The sequence below is a fragment of the Aythya ferina genome (assembly GCF_964211825.1).
Source record: "Aythya ferina genome assembly, chromosome: 2".
NCBI classification, from domain to species: domain Eukaryota; kingdom Metazoa; phylum Chordata; class Aves; order Anseriformes; family Anatidae; genus Aythya; species Aythya ferina.
The window spans coordinates 83,817,459-83,838,102 of NC_140297.1; the positions used below are offsets into that span (position 1 = coordinate 83,817,459).

A 20,644-nucleotide genomic window follows, 5' to 3' on the forward strand; every position below is an offset into this window, starting at 1 on the left:
AAACTATCCTTAGGATTCATAGTACAAAACTGTGTACTTTCTGTTAAAAAAAACCTTTTAACTATATTCATAATCCGAAATATAAAACTGTTTAATAGTATCAGATTTATGAAATGTTGGGGAACACAGCTGATTACTCTTTTCTGTGCTGGTAGAACAGGAACAGGTGTAAAAGAATGAAAATATTATTTATTCTTTGGTTTTCAGAAAAGTTGAATAAAGCGTCACAGTCTGTTTTATGTGTGTGATATGGTGAATATTTCTGACTTTGAGTTAACTTGCAGTGAGTTAACATGCAGTTACTTATGGTGAGTTATGGATCTCACTGAATCATGGGCAATACATTTTATCTGGAAGTACCAAAAAGTGTCAAAAAGTTACCCCAAAATAGAGGAAGTTTTGGTAGTTACTAGGCATGCTCAGAGTCTTTTCTGAAGCTGAAAGCAAAACTCCATCCAGATTAAGGAAGCTTCCAAAATGAAAACTTACAGAAGTTGATCCATGTAGAGCTCAAGGAAAAAAATATTAAATGTAGACATGAGACAACTCTATAGACACTAGAGATGATTCTCTGAGTGTGCAGTGTGAAGTAAGTTTCTTTTTGTTGTTGTTTGTTGGTATTTATTAGCTTTGATATAAGCTTCCAAAAGCATAACCTTTTCTCAAGGGCTGAACTTACTGCTAGCTCAAAAGTCTTTTGACTTGAAAATGGAAAGATGAAGGACTGGTTGCCTGCTAAGTTATTGCAATATCTTTGGAAATGCTTTCTGTGGGAATTGGAAGAAATTAGGAGGTCCAGGTGCACTGGAAGAAATGTTATAACAACTGAACGAGCAAGTCTATATAAAGAATATAAACCTGTGCTAGTGCTACATGGCCTTCTTACCTGGACTGACATTGTCTTTTCATTTCTCTCCCTGCTTTCTCAGTCCCTTTGTCACCTTTTGGTTAGCTATGTTCACCTGATCTCAAGCAAGTTGCCATCTCCTCCTTTTACAGGGATTTCAGCCCAATCCAGAGTGCAGCAGCTAAAGTGAAGCTAAAAGACATTTTCCCTCCAGCTGCCAAGCCACAATCTTACTTAACAACTGAAAAGAAATAGTATTAGAGTACATTAGAGAAAATTTTTATGTAATTCATCATGTTATCAAAAGAAAAAATATTTCTAAAGGTAAGCGGAAGTACAAGAAATGTCTGGGAGAAATTAATAATGAGAAGAGGGAAGGCATCTAATAATATGTTATACATTAATATATAATATTAATTATTATTAACAGCAACTATTGTGACATAATATTTAATAATATATTATACAAATAATATACAAAACGAACAAAAACATCATATTAGAAAATGTGATTTAAGACCCTTAAATGTCATTTAAGACCCTGAGCTGCACTCTTCTGAAATGATTTTTTTTTTCCCCTTTCTTGCCCCCCATGTGTGTTCTGGAAAATTGTATTCAGCACTGAGAAAATTCTCGACTTGACACTTTTGGAGAGTAAGATCTTATTTCAGATACCACTCCTCTGAGAGTTCAAGAAATTTTTGGCTAATGAGAGTTTTAGAACACTAAAATTCTTTGTGGCTCTTTTATTTGAGTTTACTTGCTTCACCTTAATGTTTCCTGAGTAACAAGGACTGGAAAGATTTGTGAAATTTGAGGTCCTAATAATATCCCATGCCTCAGGTCTTGAAATTAAGTAAAATAGATATTGAAGGAACTGAAGATATACTTTGAAAGAAGAAATTAATCTACTCACATATAAAAGATCACTCCAGCAATTCCATGGACAGGGACACCTTCTACCAGACCACGTTGCTCAAAGTCCCATCCATCTTGGCCTGAAATATGGCCAAGTATTTATCTGAGTATCCTGTTCCATATTAACTTCCTGCTACTAAACAAATGGAAAGTACTTCATCAAGAGATGTAAAAAAGAAGAGCTCTATAACCCATTACTAACAAGTCAAACACTACTTTTCAGAAAGGAGAGAATCAACAAACAAAATGTGTGGTAGCAACTCCTTATGCTTCATAGTTTTTGCTTAAATTGCATTTTTTTCCCCACTTTTTAGACATTGGAGTGTTAATATATTTATGTTCTTTGGAGCTATAACATTATTTGCACAAAGGGCGATGAGAATTGGCAGAGAAAAGAGATCTAAAGAGGTGTTGAGGTGGGTTTGCCAAGTAGATTTTATTCTGATATTCAACACAAGTCTGAGAAATTTAAAAAGATTTTCACTGATTGTATTTATATTTGTTTGCTTATTATCAAGTTTTTTAGGTTGATAATTCTAATTCCAGTAAGAGACTTGTGTTCATATAGAGAGTGGGAACAACTGATTAAAATAACTGGTGATCAAAGTGTGTATGAAAATCAAAACTGTATTTAAACCCTCTCTCTTAATAATTGGAATAATACTTTTTCAGTTTGTGATAATAAAGGTTATCAGCAATTGACTGACACGGAATTAAGTCAATATTAAGGCAGCTAACTCAGTTAAATGATGCTATAGTCATCAAAGTATTAACAATCACCACAAAATTTAGACCCAAACTTTGCAAAACAATAATGCTTAGCATGTTCTCCATTCAAAATGATGTGAATGGATCTTTTGAGTCAGATGGATCTTTGTATATCTTTATACTGTCTGTAAGTAAGGGAAAGTGCATTTAAGCAGGAAACTGGAAAGTCTTTAACAAGATGAAACAAGCTCAATGTGTTGGAAGAAAAAAATAGTTGGAGTGGCAACAGTGGGGTGCTAAATCTTTCAACATCACCTGCATAAGGCTATTGATGATGTTTTAAACACTCGCTAATACATAATTAGATTTTTTTTTTTTTTTTTTTTTTTTTTTTTTTTTCACAAACACCTCCTCTATTGTTGACCTTTATGTCCAAATTTTCAAGGGACATATATGAAGAGATGAGTCTTGAAACTGAAATACATGCTTTTATTGGCTTCTAAAATTCAGGAACTCACTTGAGTTATGGATTAGGATTTGTGTGCAGATGGCTAACCTTGACCTGTGGCACCACTAACAAGATAACAACATGACGATGCTACAGATTACAAAGGGACAGTGATATATATGCAGATAGTACACCATGGCTATGACATCACCAACAAAGTAGTGAGATGGCAGGGTACTACAGAAAACCACTATAGAAAGTTTATGCAGGGTTCTAGTTTAACAGAGTTAATACCCAACACAGATATTAACAGGGCAACCATATCATAAATAATAGATTGTGATAGAAAATCAACAAAACCAGGGCCAATGGGGAAGGTCTCAGGGGTGAGCACTGTATTTGGAAGGGGATAGAGGAAGTGGAGGGAAAGGGAGGGAAATTACTTGAGGGGCAGGAGGAATGGCACTATACAGTTAAACAAACCTTTCTGATCAGGTTTGTTTAGGGGTCCCTGATGAGCAGTCCTCTGTTTGATAAATATAGCTTTGAGCAGGACTATAAATCTGTTTTAGTTTTAACAGTTCTTATGTATGACTTACTTTCAAGGTCAGGAGGGCCTGGGATGCTTTCCCCACAGCTGGCAAGGGAAAACCTAGAGGGGACTTCTTGCCATCCTAACACTATTGATTTTCTAATACCTTGTAATTTTTCCCACCTTCAACTTGGCCCTCAGTGTTCTCCAGGCAATTGTGTGCCCATCTGTCTAATGTGCTACAAATCTTACCATCTGTGCCCTTACTAATATTTCTTCTCTTTCCTGCTGGTACCAATAATCTTTTCTCTTAGATTAATTAATATAATCAAATTAAGCTCTGAGCAGTTCTTCTCAATCTATATTTAGCTTTACATTCCTATTTCTATTTCAGACTTGGTGAAAGGTCTGTGCATTGAAAAGCATGTTTTTGTTAGTTTGTTTCAGCTGGTCTTACAAGATTGTCGTTTTCCAAGTGTTTTGACACACATACCCAGATTTAGATGTAATTTTTAGCGCATCCTTACTCAGCCCAAGCTATGTGAATTGCTCTACCTTTTAAGTTTGTTCATTTGTGGAACATAGTATTAAGACAATGTATCAGGCTTCCTGTTCCTTAAGTGGAGTCTTATTAAGAACCACTTTCCTCTTTTCAAGTTTGTCTACACTTGCTGAAAGCACAGCTCAGAAGTGGGATTTGCAAAGATGGGAAATAAAGAATAGGGATGTTAAATTTTGCTATTATCCAGATTTATAGCTTATAAAGTAATAACAAAGTGTCAGGCAAGTAAGAGGTCTCAGTGTGGGAGATTGCAGATTTTTTTTTTTTTTTGCAGACTTGAGAAAATCATCTTTAGCAATCATACTTTCAAAAATCATTTTAAAAATCATACTTTAGCAATAAAGTCTGAACATTAATAGCTTTGTTCTGCTATATGAATTACAAGGGTTACAATTTAGTTATTTATTTTGCACAATATAAAGAAAAGTAGTTTAAAGAATGTGTGAAAGATGGTAAAGGATTTCTGATAAGGTTTTCCTACAGATGGTTATGATAAAGAGAAGCCAGGACCTACTTCTAAATTGCTGGGTGGATAAAAACTCTGGAAGGTCTTGAAATTGATGATAGATGAACACAGGAAAGTAAAAAAATTATGAAACCATACCAAACTGTGGGGTTTATTTCCATGTTAGGTTGCTGCTTTTGTTGAAACATGGTTCTCAAGGGTCAGTTTAAATGCAGCTTTTTGGATTTATCACTTTTCCCCATACATTGTCATGAGTTACATTGTGCTGTGAAACATGAGATTCAAATCCTGAAAAGGTACTCAGAGGTTTGCTGTGTAAAGTGAACTCCTTGACTTTTCAAAGTGGTAGAAAAAATAACTTTTTCCTTGGTTTTACTAACTTGGATGCACAGCCTGTGTAATAGGAAGCTACAATTTTTGTTGCGAAAATTTAACTTGTGTTAATGAGCATGGAAAGAAAGACCCCTTTGTATTCACCTTCAGGTGGATAGGTTTGCATAGAACGTTCCACTTGCTCAGTATCAAACTTCTACAAGTGCAATCATGTAAGAGGGGTCACAGATCAATCTCATGTGAGAGGTTTAAGAGAACTTCACCTTAAAAAATGATAGTTAAATGTTGAATGCATTTACTATTCTTTGAAAAGTCTGAAATTTTCATTAGGTCTGAGCATACAATAGGTGAAAAACTGTAACTGATGGAATGCTATCACTTGAATCAAATTCAGTATAACCTTATATCAGATTGTAAAACTGCAATATTTTTTCTTCCTGTTTGGTATAGTGTGTTGAGGGCTGTAGATGTTAGAAAACTTGCCACTGAAGTTCTAGAGGCATACAGGCAATAGTAAAAAAATATTTCCTGTGCTCCCATGAATATTATGGATCCTCACTTTTAAAAAACTGTTTAAAAATGTTGTATATTAGATTATTATATAATAATTACATTATTTTGTTCACAAAATTAATCAATATTAATATTCTTAATAATGGCAACAGCAATAATAACAGCAGCTGAACTAGTGCAGTACCATCTAACTGTTTAGTAAAAGGTGTTGAATACAAGTCTTGAAAGCTCACTTCTCAGATCTACTAATTGCAGCCTAGCTATTGTAGTTTTGTAGATGTTGGGCTGAATGAAATAGGCCATATGGAGTGATGGCATCTATACAAAGTCATTTGCATATAGTAAAGGCAAGCAAACACTGAGTATTTACAGAGAAGACATTAGGAAGTAAAATTATCCTACCACTGTAAATTCCCTCAGTCCAAGCCTCCAGAGCAGAAGTAACTGCACTTTTGAAAGTTAAATAAAATTGTATAGCAAATGACTTTTTTGCACCTGTTGTTCTTAGAAATAGAAAACAGAAGTGCCTGCTCTTTCCTAATCACCATCTGACTTGCCATATTTCCTCCTTCCTCTGGTTTGTATTCTTCCTTAACAGAAAGGAAAGCACATGTTCTGTTTAAAATAATAGTCTGTTAACCCTTGCTAATGCAAAGGAGGAGAGCACCCTCTCTCACCCTCTGTGGTTTTCTCACAGTTCTTGGCTTCTGTCAAGGTAAGTAGGTAAGAGGCTGGATACTTAATCAGGGTATGAATCTTAGTGTCCTCAGATATTCTGGGTGGTCCATGACAATGAATATCAGAGGACTCATTTTCATCACAGCACAAAATTAGCTATGTGATGTCTATTGTTCTTTAATTTCTCACTCATCACTCTAGAAATGTAATCCCAGGTGTCTCATTCCTATGCAAGCAGATGTGGAAGCTCATAAACTGAATTGCAACCTGAAGGAATGAGTTGTTCTTGGATCTTTTTGTTGCCAGGGAAACTACATTCCCAGTCTGTGTATGTTTACCATAGCCCTTTTTTCCAAAGCTGTCTAAATTTCATTTTGTGGCAGTCAGGAACAGAGTAAGATAGAGAAATAGTAATATATGTCTAGTAGCTTTTATCATCGGTTTCTCAAATAATATTTACAAAAATAGGTCATGCATTCGGTTGTAGTGTATGTATGTATAGTGTATGTCTTTAATAGATAAGTTACACTCCTAAGAATTATGTAATATACATGTTTTTGTCCTTTTGCTATTTTTCTGTGCTCCGTTTATAATGCAGTCTCAATTAGAGTAAATTCAGGTATGGTCTGAATGTCTAAATAGATATGTCTCAATAAAAATTATTTCAGAAGAAACATTTTTTTTTTTTTCTTTTACAAATGTAGTATATTTTCCCAGATTACTCAGTGGTACAAAATAAGAATGAAGGCTATTGAATCATGCTTCACCAAAGGGGACACTATATATCTAAGAGACTGTCATTTATGGTAGAATTTGAGAAATTTTTCATAATAGTTCAAAATACCAATTTTAACTCCTGACTGTATACAGGAAATTGCATCTTAAATGCTGGTATTACTATACACAGAACATCTACTATGACTAGTATTTAGGGCTCTCTTTAATGTACTAGTATCTTATTTTTCCTTTTGAGGATCATGAAGTTAGATTTAAGTCACTAAGAAAATCCAATCTGCAGACAAAGGTATCAGACAATTTTCTTTTGAATTGCCTAAGGAAATAATTTTCAAAATTGTCTCTCTAGAATGTAAGTGGATAGTGACATGGTATAAAAAGCTGTACTTGTTCTCTTTGGAGACAACTTATGTGACAGACTGCCTCACAGCTTCACCATTTGTGAGTCAATGCAGTTCTCCAGATTCAGCAAAAGGGGCTGTTCCATACTCTGTACATGGCAGCCACATAGGCTATTTCTACTAATCTTTCCGCATCAGCCACAGCCCTGTCCGTATAATTTTCTTCTGGGCAGTAAAACACAGAAAAAATTGTCTTTTACTTATCTGTGGAGGAAAGAAGACCATTACTACCTCTTATTTTTAAGCATTTTAAAAAGATCATAATCATTGGGCATTGCATCTTTAAAAGCAGCTTATAGGAGCTCTTCTGTTGTGCGGAGCCTGAAAATGACAAGTGAAAAGTCAGACAATGAAGCAGATCCATCAGATTTCTTGTCTCTGAATTATTTCTCAACAAAGGATGTTGTCACTAATAAAATAAATGAGGTAAATATCTTCAGCAGAATAATTAAAATCCCAGTGGAGCAGTGATTCACTTAAGGTGTGAATCAGAACTGAAGTGGGTTTAAATACTTTGTGTTTGCAACCAGCAGGTGCCAGCAAGAAGGAAGATAACTAAAAGGTGAAAGATTTTGAAACATGTGAATTTGAATAGTGTTCAGGTAGCTCAGCAAAGAAACTATTACTTAGGTAAAATTAATGATATGAATTCTGTGTTTTCAAAATGAACATATATGTATATATGAATATATATGTCACCTATATTAGAGGACTGAACACTGTAGAATTTTAAGGGTCTGGACTCCAAATTCAGGTACTGCTAGCTCCTGATTTGGAGTTATTTGGAGGATATTGGATAGACCATGATTAATCACTGACAAACTAGATGAAATTGCTGATGATACCCTGGTTCTACCATTGGTAAAGTGAATCCTAGATGTTACAATAAAATGGCAGAATCAAAACAAAATAATTCAGGAGTTCAGAGTCTGGATTAGAAAGTAATATGTGGATCTATATGTGGTGTTTTTCATGTTTTGTTATGTTTCCTGGTGTTTCTGAGGAAATGAAAAAAGCAAAATTTAATTGTTTAAAAGGTCATTTAGGTGGGCTAAAATTATTTGAATTTTTTGAACAGACATAACCATGACACAGCTATTAACATGGAGAAAAACCTTGAGTGAATCAGTAGACACTAGTGCAGAAGGAAATGAAAGAATTATGAATCTACCAGGTGATCTGCAATTCATTCATTTGAGTTTGGAAACTGGTGTCCAGTAAAATGTTCCCCAAGTAAAAAATTATGTCTGCAATGAGAAGCTTGTCCTTTCCACAAAACTGTGGAATAAATCTATGGCTGAACATGGAAAAGTTGCAATTGGTATTAGCATGAGGAAGAAATCAATTTGGTCTGGATTTTTAATACATTACACCATAGTTCTCTTCAGAGATTGCACCCTCTTGAAAGTCAAGTGGCCTACCTGGGATATCTTGTATGAAAGCAGAATATAGGAAGACACTAATAGAGGAGATGCATGAGTTAATTTTCTATTTTTATTTTTTTTTAAACTGTAAATTGGAAAATCCACCATAGTGGGTAGCCTCACCCACGTTTGTTGAGGGAGTTTTGAAACAGCAAGGAGGCCATGACTTGCTGCAGCTGAGCAAACCAAGCTACCAGGACGACTACGAGGAGCTGCCATATGTCATGTCTTCAGCCATCCTTCCTCCAACACACGGTCTGTTGGGATCAAAAGGTATACCTACCTAACTCTCCTAATTTTCAAAATGGTCATGATACAGTTATTTTATGTAAATAACATTTTATTTTATTTATTTATTTATTTAATTTTAGGTTCTGTTTTGTAAAGAGCCTGATGTTACTAATATCTCAAAGTCTGGTACAGTCTTCAATCTGTAGGTATATATTTGCCATTCTATTTTCAATCACTATGTAAGTTTTGCTTGAACTGTCTCATTTATCTCACATAACAGACCAAAGCAGTGAGAGTTTTCAAAAAGAAGGAAGAAATACCTTTTGGGAGTACTAATTTAATAAAACCTTTTTTTTTTTTTTCTGAGCACTACAGATTTATAAGCACAAGTGCACCTAATTCCCTGCCAATATACACAATTTCTATCTGTAGTGGAATTGCACAGACCACCTGTCAGTCTGTCTTAGAGTCCTCTCTTCTTTGCAGAAATGCATCTTTCAATAAATGGTGTCAGGACTTCTCTTATATATAGAATGCTACTGAGGAAGGCCACAAAAATTATCAGAGGACTGGAACACCTCTCCTATGAAGAAAGACAGAGAAAGCTCAGGATGTTCAACTTGGAGAAGAGAAGGCTCTGGGGAGACCTCAACATGGCCTTTCAGTATTTACAGTGGGCTTATAAAAAAGATAGAGAAGGACTTTTTTACATGGGCAGATAGGGATTGGACAAGGGGAAATGGCTTTAAATTAAAACAGGGGAAATTTAGATTAGAGGTTAGGAAGAAATCCTTCACTCAGAGGGTGGTGAGGCAGTGGAACATGTTGCCCAGGGAAGCTGTGGATGCCCCATCCCTGGATGTTTAAGGCCAGGTTGGATGAGGCTTTGAGTAACCTGATCTAGTTGGTCCCATCCTTGCCTATGTAGAGGGGTTGGACCTAGATGATCTTTAAGGTTCCTTCCAACCCAAGCCATTCTATGATTCTGTGAAGTCCATGTGATGTTCCTGAAGAGGAAATGTGCAGGAAGTGGCTGTCGTGTATTGACTATTTGTGGTCTAGTAGACAGTAGAAAGCTTTCAGTAAAAGTTTTGTCTTGTAAGTTTGAAAAAAACTATGGTTAAAATAAGGATGGATTACCTTGTCATATTGTAGAAGCATGGAAAAAATTACCATGGTGATCAGATGGTCTGCAAATAGCTGTTTGTATCACTTTTTTGGGGCCAAAATCCATTATAAGGTAATCACTGCTATTCTACTTCTGAAAGACATTATTTACCTTCTACATAAAAATTATATGTGATTTTTAATTTTTAATAATAAGCAAAGTTTATAAATACAACCTACATGATGTTCAGCCACCTACCCTCAGGTCTCAAATATATTTAGTATATCCTAGCCACAGGAATAAAGTAGGGTTACTATGTTCCTTCTGGTATTTATTTTAGAAAAGATGCCTCTGGCTTGCTTTAAATAAAAAATAAGAACCTCAAACTTTTCTCTAAGAAATTAGTATCTAATAAACAGTATGGAACTCTCCAGAGGAGCATTTAGTGGAACCTCTACTATCACACCTCCCGTTGAAAGCATCAGTCCACAGGCTCTGTCCTTGTTCTCTGTCCCAATGACATTTGATTGCTCTTTGCTCATAATGACTTCAAAAGAGTGTTGTCACTCCAGAAAAAGATATTCCCCTGTGATCTGAATGTTTTCCCAGCTGGATTTTGAAGCTATACATTTTGCTTGTAGGCATCAAAAGGAAAACTGTATATACAACCATTTTAGAGATAATATTTACTCATTATAGTTTTAAGAGGATATTTTAAAGCAGTTTTTTACAGTTTTTACTATAATAGCATTCTGTAAAGTAGTTATTTTCAGATGTTGGTGTATATACATATTTTCATGTCTTTTATACACATTATATAGTGCACATTAACAACACAAATATTAGTGTTTTTGAATTTAACAACGTAATATTAGATAAAACAAAAATACTACTTATTACATAGTATATTATTTAGGCACCACTTCCACACATGTTTAATGAGGAGTTTTATAACAGTGTAAATCAGTATGTGTTTATTTGAATCTAACCAAATTTGTACTAGTCACTTTTTGAGTATGATCCTGTCTTCCTTTCCATTATTGTTAGATGTTCTATATATAAAACCTAGTTCATCTTCGAATTACCATGTCACCTGATCCTAAGACTCTTTCGGAGTCTAAAAGCATCTCTTTGCATGCAAATCTGGTTAAATATAACAGATAGATCTTGAACTGACTGGGCTATCACACAAAGCTGAAGATAATTTTGTGAATTAATTTTTCATTTTATCAGGATGAAGTGAAGTGAGTATGGAGACATACTTTGCCACCATCAGAGCAGGTGAACAGGGAATCACATAATCTAAAGTTGGCACAAGCAAGAAAGCCTTTGGCGTGTTTGGATGCATATTCTGCTCTATGTTAAACTAGGTTTGTTTATGATTTTCTGAGAATTTTAATAAAAGTAGAGAAAAATATATGGTTTCAGTTAAGCAATAGAACATCTTACTCTTGTGGGTAAGAAAATGCTTGAATGAATTACAGGGGAATCTAGGGAAAGAAAGAACCATTTCCTGGATATATGCACATGAAAAAGACAATGGACAAAGTAGTTCATGAATTTAATTGAAAATTAGAAAAAAGCTAAGGTATCAATACTGTGCTCTGTCATTTAGCTACTATGCAGCAGTACCTTTGTGAATGTTTTTACTGTTCAGTAACTGAAAGGCAATTTGCCTTTCAAATGAATGACAGGTCAGCTTCTGCTCACTTTCAGCAGAACAAGTGTGTTAAGAAGCCAACTTGCTAGCATAGCCATTAAATGGCTAAAATCATTAACCATCACACCTATCTTTCCCTGCCAAACTTGTGTGTTGACACAGTTGGTAATAAAAACTATTAACTTAATGAGCAAGCTGGTCAGGTTTCTGAGAACTCTTGCTCCTGGCTTTTTCTTTCTTCCTGCTTTGATTGCTATTCTTCCAGTGCTTGCAATTATTAGTTGAGTCAGTTGTAGATATCTTAATTTCAAATTGATTATATGAATATAGGTTTTTCTGAATGGGGCTCTGTAATAAATAATACTTTGTCATCTAATTATAAGCAAAAAAAGATATAAAAGCTGACCATTTTCTCATTAATTACAAAGGTTTAAAATCTGTGTAAAAAGTATAAAGGTGCTAGCTGTTCTTAATGTTATAGAACATCCTTTTGTGGAATGTCTACACATACATTTGAGTGTTAGTAGACTGGCTTCAGTGGGACATTGTGCTTACTTTTGAGTCAGACAGGATAATGTCAACATACTGTAAAGGCATCCTGTCATGCCCTTTCTTATATTGCTTCATTCTTTATAGAAGCTGCATTGAAAGCTCTTGGTTTGAAGGAGGAAAATTCTTTGGTTAGGGAGAGTACAGTGTTAACCCAGATAGATCAAAGAACACACTATTTCCCTTGCAGGTTTTGCAATGAAATGGTTAACTAAGTTGTTGAGATTTTAAAATGTGTATGGTTAGAAGACAATGAAGTCCACTCATGTGGATAATCTTACCGTGATTGTACTCTGGATGATGCAGAGTGATGAGAGATCGCTTTGAGAAAATGGCAAAATGTGGTATTATTCAATGAACTGAAATGACTTCATGTGATACAGTAACTCTGTAAAGTGCATTTTTTTTTTTTTTTTTTTTTTTTTTCCCTTGTAAAGGTCTGAAGCATGAAAAAAAAAGCCGGAGCAGCTATTGCAATCTACTAGTGTGCATACCCACTTCTATGTCTTTACATTCCTCAGGACATTTGGTCTTAGTTAAAAAAAAAAAAATAAATCATTCTGTGGGGTCAAAATGGAGCTGATTCTCATAAGAGGAAGCCAATTGTCATTTTCCTATAGCAAGACATTGCCTTGCTGCAGTGTCAAAATATCGTGTGCATAGAGTAAAAGTGCATATTTAGTAATAGGTTTTCCTGTCTTGCATTGCTATGTTTGAGTGAAAAATAACTCATAAAATAGAATTTTTTTTGTACTACTGGAACTGAAATGGTACACAGAGCTCCAAATTGTCACTGGTTAAGAGCAGATCTAAAGCTAAACCTGAAATTATGGTGGAAGTTTTCTTGCATGAGGTGATTTCTTCTGTAAATAACTTGCTATATAAATATCTTGTAATGTGCTAGGAAAAATAAAAGATTTCTTCAGAACTGTGAAATTCTGCAACGTGTTTTCTCAAGTACTTTTTGCACAGGGATGATTTAACTCGTGTTATTAATTCAATTTCCTTCTAAAGTTTCAATAAGGAAAGGTGCCTTTTTTTTTTTTTTTTGTTTCCATTAATTTTGATTTCTTTTGGCAAAATACCAAGAATAAATAAATATTATAGATCCACTTTAGTTAATAATTCTGTGGTCAGCTTCTGGATAAGCATTCAACTCTCGTGAGGTTTGGTGGAATGAATTCGGAATCAAGAGCTCACTTCCTTAAATTCTTGCAGATTGAGATGATCTAAATAGCCTAACAGTTTCAATGCTTCACACTCTACGTAATTTCTGGAAAAAAAAAAAACTGCAAAAAATCATGCATCTATAAGATATGACTTCTTCTTATTTATTTATTTATTTATTTATTTTTTCCAATTCCTAAATTCTAAGAAAATAGCTCTCTGGCTCTCTGCAGGTCCCTGAGGGGGGAAGACCAGAGGGATTTGCCAATCTCTGCTCCTGGTCACCAATGACAGGATGGAAACTGCACAAAGATGCACCAGGGGAGGGTCAGGCTGCATAAGAGAAAAATGTCTTTACCATGAGGGTGGTCAAACACGTGTACAGGCTTCCTAGCAAGCTGGTTGATGTCCTCTGCCTGTCAGTGTTCAAGACACATTTGGAGAATGCCCACAGTAACATGCTTTAACTTTTGGTTAGCTCTGAAGCAGTCAGCAGCTGGGCTAGATGATCTTTGCAGGCCCCTTCCAACTGTTCTGTTCTGTCTATGCTATTCTTTTCTGTTCTATGCTATTCTTTTTTATACTATGCTATGTTATCCTAAAGTTATCCCTATTCTGTCATCCTACTCTAAGTTCAGATGAACAGCTTGTAAACTTGAATTTAACTGATTTTAGCTGAGCTAACCTGATTTGAACTGGCTAGATTTGTGCTCCCATCACATGCCTAATCATGTATCAGATTTTAGCACAGACAGTGAATGTTTAATAAGATGACTTTGCAATGCTGAAATTGCTGGAACATGATTTACAGTCATTAAATTAGAAAATAAGCAAAAAAAAAAAAAGAAGTGTGAACCTTTCCTTAATATTCTCTCTTTGAGAATACTGTGCATAGCACAAGAATTACATTTTGGCTTTTAAAATGAATTGTGGGAAATAAAAAATGAAGTCTGGTCTCAATGGAAAATCAAAATATGAGTGTAGATAGCATGTGCTGTGGCAGTGCAACAGAATTTTCAGCCTGGATGCCTGGGACTTATCTGTTTACAGTAGCATAGCAAGCTGCCAAATGTTCTGTTATTTTTTCCTTAAAGTCATCCATGCATTTCATTCCTTCCTTTTGCCTCTGCGTCTTTTCTCCTCTTTCTGTCAAACTTTAAAGCTTTAAATATATTCAAAAATTGTATCCTCTTCTTCCTTCTTTCAGTATTTTCTGTCAGCAAACATTTAAATTATGAATTTTGGGTGGAAATTGCTGCCAGAAATGCTTCTTAATTTCTGGTCTAGAAATGATTACCACGCTATCTATAAACAGAAATGTTTTCCACATTTATCTTTATTCACTGCTGAGAGGAGCATTAGAAATAAGCCTCTTACTAATTAGATGTTTGACATGTCATGCTCTTTCTACTAGCTGTACACTATTGTATATATTCTCTGCAGCTTAATTTCCCAGTAGGAACAGGGTTATTGTGTGTGGCAATGTAAATAAGCATTGTTTTCCAGGTACAGTAATGAAAAGGGCTTCTCCTTCACAGGGCTGCAGTAGCTGCATGTAGATAATCTTTGCTTTCTAATTTTACCTGTGACCTGCCTTGATGGCCCAGAATTAATCAACTATCTAATTCTTGTCTTTGTAGTGGAACTATGTGATAGTCCCTGCAGTCAGTAACAAGATTACAATTTCAAACTGAACTTTTTCTCGACTCTAAACTGTTGGGATGAAACTATTGGCCAATCTCTTAATTTCTCTCTACTCCCGTATTTGAAATGGAGACAAAGGAATGTATCTGCTATCTCACCTTGATTGTTCAACTTAGCCATCAATGTTTAGAACTTAGTTATATAACACAGGAAACAAGTCTCTAAGGATCTTAATATGTTGTATTATTATTATTGTTATTATTATATCTATCGGATAGTCATAGACTGTGGAGGCACTCTAGGTCCCTAATTGCAGTACTTTCATATCTCAGGGTGCTGTAATAAGGCGTTCTTGGGAGCCTAGCTATTTAACTGTTTGTTTTGGAGCAAACTGGGAAAATTACTTGTCATATAATTAGATGTCTATGCTTTTACAGCAAAAAGCCAAGAATACTTTCAGGGCTGTCCTAACTATGGGTCATCATTGCATTTTCATGAGACTATATATATATATTTATATGTATATACAAATTTTGTTTCTTTTAGCAAAAAACATATATTGACATATTTTCCCGGTATATATTTCTTATTCTGTATTAAAAATCTGTGAAGTCAGCACATCTTGACATTAATTTACTATTGCTACAATACTTATGAAAATTAATGATACTTTTAATAAATTATAATAACAATATAATAAAATAGTTTAATTTTCCCATAAAGTAAGACCTTCTCTACGCATTCATTAACTGTGCTCTCCTCCACCATATATTTCCTCTGATTAATATATATGAATCATTTTGCACAGAGTGGTGTTCCTTCAACTTCAAGATCCAGGAAAACAGGATGGAAACAGAAGAGAAGGAAATAACAATAATAGACTTTCAGGGGTTTGCTGTTTTTGAAAGCCTGGAAGACACAGTTAGGACATTTATTAATAGCCTGGCACTTTAGGAAGAACCATTGAAAACCTTCCATAAGTAAAACACTTTTTGCATCTGAAAGTTGTTTTGATGGGAACATACTGATTTGTGTCTCTGCTCTCAGGAGACACTGCTTGCTTCACACCTTTTGATGGCGTGCTGATGCCTGATGCTGTCAAGGAGACAGGAAAGTCTTGCTAAGGCTCTCTGTTTCTTTGTGAAGCTCACTATTCAGGGATCTGGTTCCTGATTTCTTGGCAGCCTTCTTTTCAGTGTGTTCAATTTCCCAGAGAGATGGCTCTTCAATGAGTTAGAGAGTCTTGAGCAGCTGTTTTCATGATTCAGTCAACCAATATAATATGTCATTTGCATCCCATTATATTTAGTCTTGCTATAAAACTAGAAATTAGCTGAATTTCATATTACCGATGTATTTCTATAAGTACTTCTGGAGGTTTATGACATGAAAAGTGTATATACTGAGACTCATAAACTCAGATGTGAATAATGTCTCCTTTCTCACCAGTTTGTTCACATCTGCCCCATAGGAAAAGTGTCCTGGCAAGATAACTGGTAATAGAAGACAGCTACCCAGGCATTTAGCACTTCAAAAATATGTCTGTATAGAACTTTGTGAGTTGGACTTACATAAGCAGAAGATTCATAAATGAATATCTTGATTACATTCTCCAAAGTGAATCTGGATAATAGGAAATCCTGAGGGATATATTTACATTAAGTAGAATGCCAAGGAAGAAATTGTCACTTCAGGTTAGAGGTTATAATCTGGGAAGCAATGTCAGAGGCTTCAGATCACAGAAACACACAGAAAGTAATAACTGGCGAGTACCATTGCAAGTATTTATTGTGGTGCATGTGTTTAACTTCTAATCAGTTTCACCCACAAAATGAATGATTTCTGTTAGAATATTGTAGATTCATCAGGTACATGATAGATGAAAACAAAGACTGCATTCTCCTTCTGGAGCCTTTTTCATTATAGGCCTTTTCCTTTTTTTTTTTTTTTTTTTTTTTTTTTTTTTTTTTTTTAATCTTAGATGGATAGAAACATTATTGGATAAAATTCAAGTCAGAAATGTGTTCTAATAGATGAGCTTAGGTATCTGGCAAGAATGTGAAATACCATCTAAGTACCAACTAAGATAATGCAATGTTAAAACAGTGTATTAGAAGGAATGCAAAAGTGAAAGTACTTTACTAGATGGAAGCTGTTTTATAACTGCAATGTTGTACATTACTTCTGGCAGTGATGACACTGCAGGTAATTAATATGGTCTTACAACTGTTACTCTTGACCTGAGATAAGGCTCTTGTAACACAGCATGTACTAGGTATATCTTTAGAAACATTTTGAAGACAGAGCTCTTTTGGGGAACACATTACTGAGCTCTCTGAATTTTGAGTTTTTCATGTTTGTTTTTTTCAAATCCTAGCCAGGCAAAACTAAGGATTAGATGTAAGTTGTTACTTTTTTTTTTTTACTTTTTTTTTTTTTTTCTATTTTTTTTCTTTTTTTCCTCTTTTTTCTTTTTCCTTTTCTTTTTTAGCTACACAGTTTTTTCAGGATTAAAAAAGTGTATAAGCTGTGGTGGCCTGTTGATGGTACAAAAGCATGGTACAGGTTGTTTGAACAAATCTGTGGCTCAAAGAGTGAGACTTCATAGGTGTCCAGTGAGGTATTATTTGTGATTTCTAAGGAAAATTGCAAACAATAATATACTGATATGAAAACTTGGGTACTGAGTTACTAAGTGACTTCTTTCTCATTGGATCTCTGTAGGGAAACATATTCAGAGATGGAAATTTTGTCTGTTTCTTTTATTTATGTCTCCACAGATTTTGTTACAATGTTGTTGCTGTCTGGAGAGAAGCAGAACAACCTTTCCCTTCCTTTCACACCCTCCCCTCCCCCCCCCCCCCCCCCCCCCATCCCCTCAGCTTTTTATAGGGAAATAAGAAAGTTCTGAAACTCATCTGTGTAAAAAATCTCTATATGACAATAAGTAGGGAAATAGGGAAATAGGCAAACCTGGGTGAAAGCTTTAGTGGATTCAGTTAGCACTACTCTGATTCCATATTTAATGCTTTCATGAATTTTGAATGATTGCTATGGGAGAACTTTCCTTGAGGCTATTTCACTCACCAAAGTGGCAACATGGTGTGCAAAATGACCTCCTGCCCATAACTGATAGCTGGAACAACAGCACGTTGAAATTATGCCTCTGGGGAAGTTATAATGGCTGCTCAGAGGATTTGTAGAAGCAACTAGCACTCAGCTTCTTGGTCTGACCATTGTCACGTGTTATCACCCACTTCTTAAATCGTCCTTCTGGAAGCCCGTGTGAGTGTTATCTTCACATGAAGTTTTTGTTCTCCTATCTAATTCAACAGGGAGCTCTTTGCAGAAGGCTATGCTGGGTGAATTTTTGTATCTTATATACCATGTTTGTAAAACTGAGAAATGACTCACACCTCACTACTGTAACAGCTGTTAGCTGGTCATAAAAAGCTTAAATATATCTCACTGTATTGGAAACTTAATGTGCAAACTCACTGCTCCAATTGCCAGCTGAGTGCTGAGCAATGCTGATAGCACAAACGGCTTGCTTAGAAAGACTGTCATATGACTATAGCTTTCCTTCCACCATATAGCTGCCTTCTTATAGAGTTTCTTTTCTACACTGTGCTCTTGGGCATCTTGAAAGTTGGCAGAATGCTGCACGTGAATTCCCTAATGAAAACATTTTCAAAACTGACTGTACCTGCCACTCTCCTGATAGATGTCTGCAAGTCCTAGGAGGTTTCATTTTATTATTATGAAATAATTGGCACACTCTGGATGAAATGGCGTACCTGTGCCTGCTGCTAGAAGCACAAGTCTTCTTTGGACAATCTGTCTGCATGAAGATTTTAATGTTATTAGTATATTTTGCTTTGATATTTTATTTATTTATTTATAGTGAGATGGGCAAGTTACCCAAGTAGAAGTCTGAATCCCATGAACATCTGAGTACAAATGTTTTGGTCAAAATTTCTTCAGTGAGAGCTGCAGGTTGACTGAAACTTTTCCAAATCACTTCTCAGAATTTTTTCTCTTTTCATAATTAGGAGTTGAAACATTGCAACATAAAAACGTCCCTTGGGAAAGAAGCCACTTAATAACTCAGTTTTCCTGTCACTCTGTTGATTATTTAAATCCTACATGAAATATTTATTTTTATTTTTTTTTTTATTTTGATTTTGATTTTTCTATTTGATATGGAAGAATAAAGTTATTTACCATTTGGCAAATGTGTCTTCAACAGCACTGGTGGAATAGAGAACTGGGGGGAAGGTACCTCTCTGTATTTTTTACATATATGTACATGCATTTCTTTGTGATGCAAACTAGTACAAATGTTGAAGAAGAAAGAACCCCTAAAAGAAACATATGAAAAGAGCAAGTACAGAGATTAATTTGTAATTTTTGATTACATGCAAATTCAATAAACTGTTTTAGACAAATGTAACTGTATACAAAAAATCAAATATTTCTTGCATGCAGAGTTGATGAGAATGACTATTTATATCATTGATTTTTTACAGGTGAAATAATTGTGAACAAAATGGGATGTCTGGTACAACGAGTTTTTGAGTAACAGGTATTTATATTACAAATCAGAAATATGAAACTAGACCCTGATACCAGTACTGTCTTTCAGGTTTTCTGTTTCTGTTTATTTTTTCACACAATCAGTAGTTTTAATAACCTAAAATTATTATTACATTGATATTTCATAATATTTTCTTAATTTCTTTAATATTTTCTTAACAAAACTTACTGCTCTCAGCACTAGCCTGAAGATCTTTGGAGTGCTGTGGGTATTGTATTGCATTGAATCTCTCAAAACATAATTATACTGGTCTTTGCACCAACTTGTTTTTTTTGCTATAAGATCAATATATATATATACACAATGTCATGTAGGCTAAGTTATACATCGTATTACACTTGAATGAATCATAAGTGTCATACGTTTTTTTTAAGTGTGGTTATTTAGTTTGTTTATTTATTTATTTATTTTTAGGTGAAGACAGTAAATACTGAAATAAATAGCTTATAGCACTACTTACTCTCATTTTATAACACTGATTTTTTAAAACCCATTCTGAAATAAAGAATATGTAAAATAAAAAGTTAATTTGCTTCTTCAGATTAACTTTGAATACCTGTTTTCAAGCCAAAATCCCTGTCTGCATAAGATAGATATGGCAGTAATTTATTCCAGAATGTGTTCATGAAAATAAATGTAAAAGACCTTCTCACAATGTCTTCTTCAACCTTGGAATAAGTTAAATAAAGTCCCTTAGTTGATCATAAACCATAGACTTGTGTAGCTTTGTTGATATATGTTCTGTCAAAGAGTCAGACTCCTCTGCAGTACAATAATTATCCTGATCAATAAAGTAAATTAGGAGTAAAAGACAGACTGTAAGAGGAAGATTCTGATTAGAACGGAAAACTGGTACTGGAACATTATTGTTTGATCTTGCTTTTATAATAATAATAAAAGACAAAACTAAAAGTAGAAGTGCTAGGATTAGTTTTTTTGTTGGACAAATTTTATTTCTAATCTTGTATAAATAATCATGGCCAGTCAAACTCTGAAACTTACAGTCCAAAATACTCTAGAGGTTCAATGCTCGGATTCTGTTCTGCACTGCTGCAGCGAGCATTGGTAGCTATTATAAACCCTTTCCAAACTTGTAGCTAAAATGTTATGGTGGATCAGGTAG

At 34.7% G+C, this 20,644-nt stretch overlaps 1 long non-coding RNA gene across 1 annotated transcript; it reads left to right on the top strand.

Moving 5' to 3' along the window:
* The first annotated feature begins 5,967 nt into the window (after nt 1–5,967).
* On the top strand, nt 5,968–20,190 carry LOC311432282. Its single transcript, XR_014689936.1, has 4 exons — nt 5,968–6,042; nt 8,676–8,838; nt 11,138–11,211; nt 19,454–20,190. It is a non-coding gene; the product is annotated as an uncharacterized lncRNA (long non-coding RNA).
* The last annotated feature ends 454 nt before the right edge of the window (nt 20,191–20,644 follow it).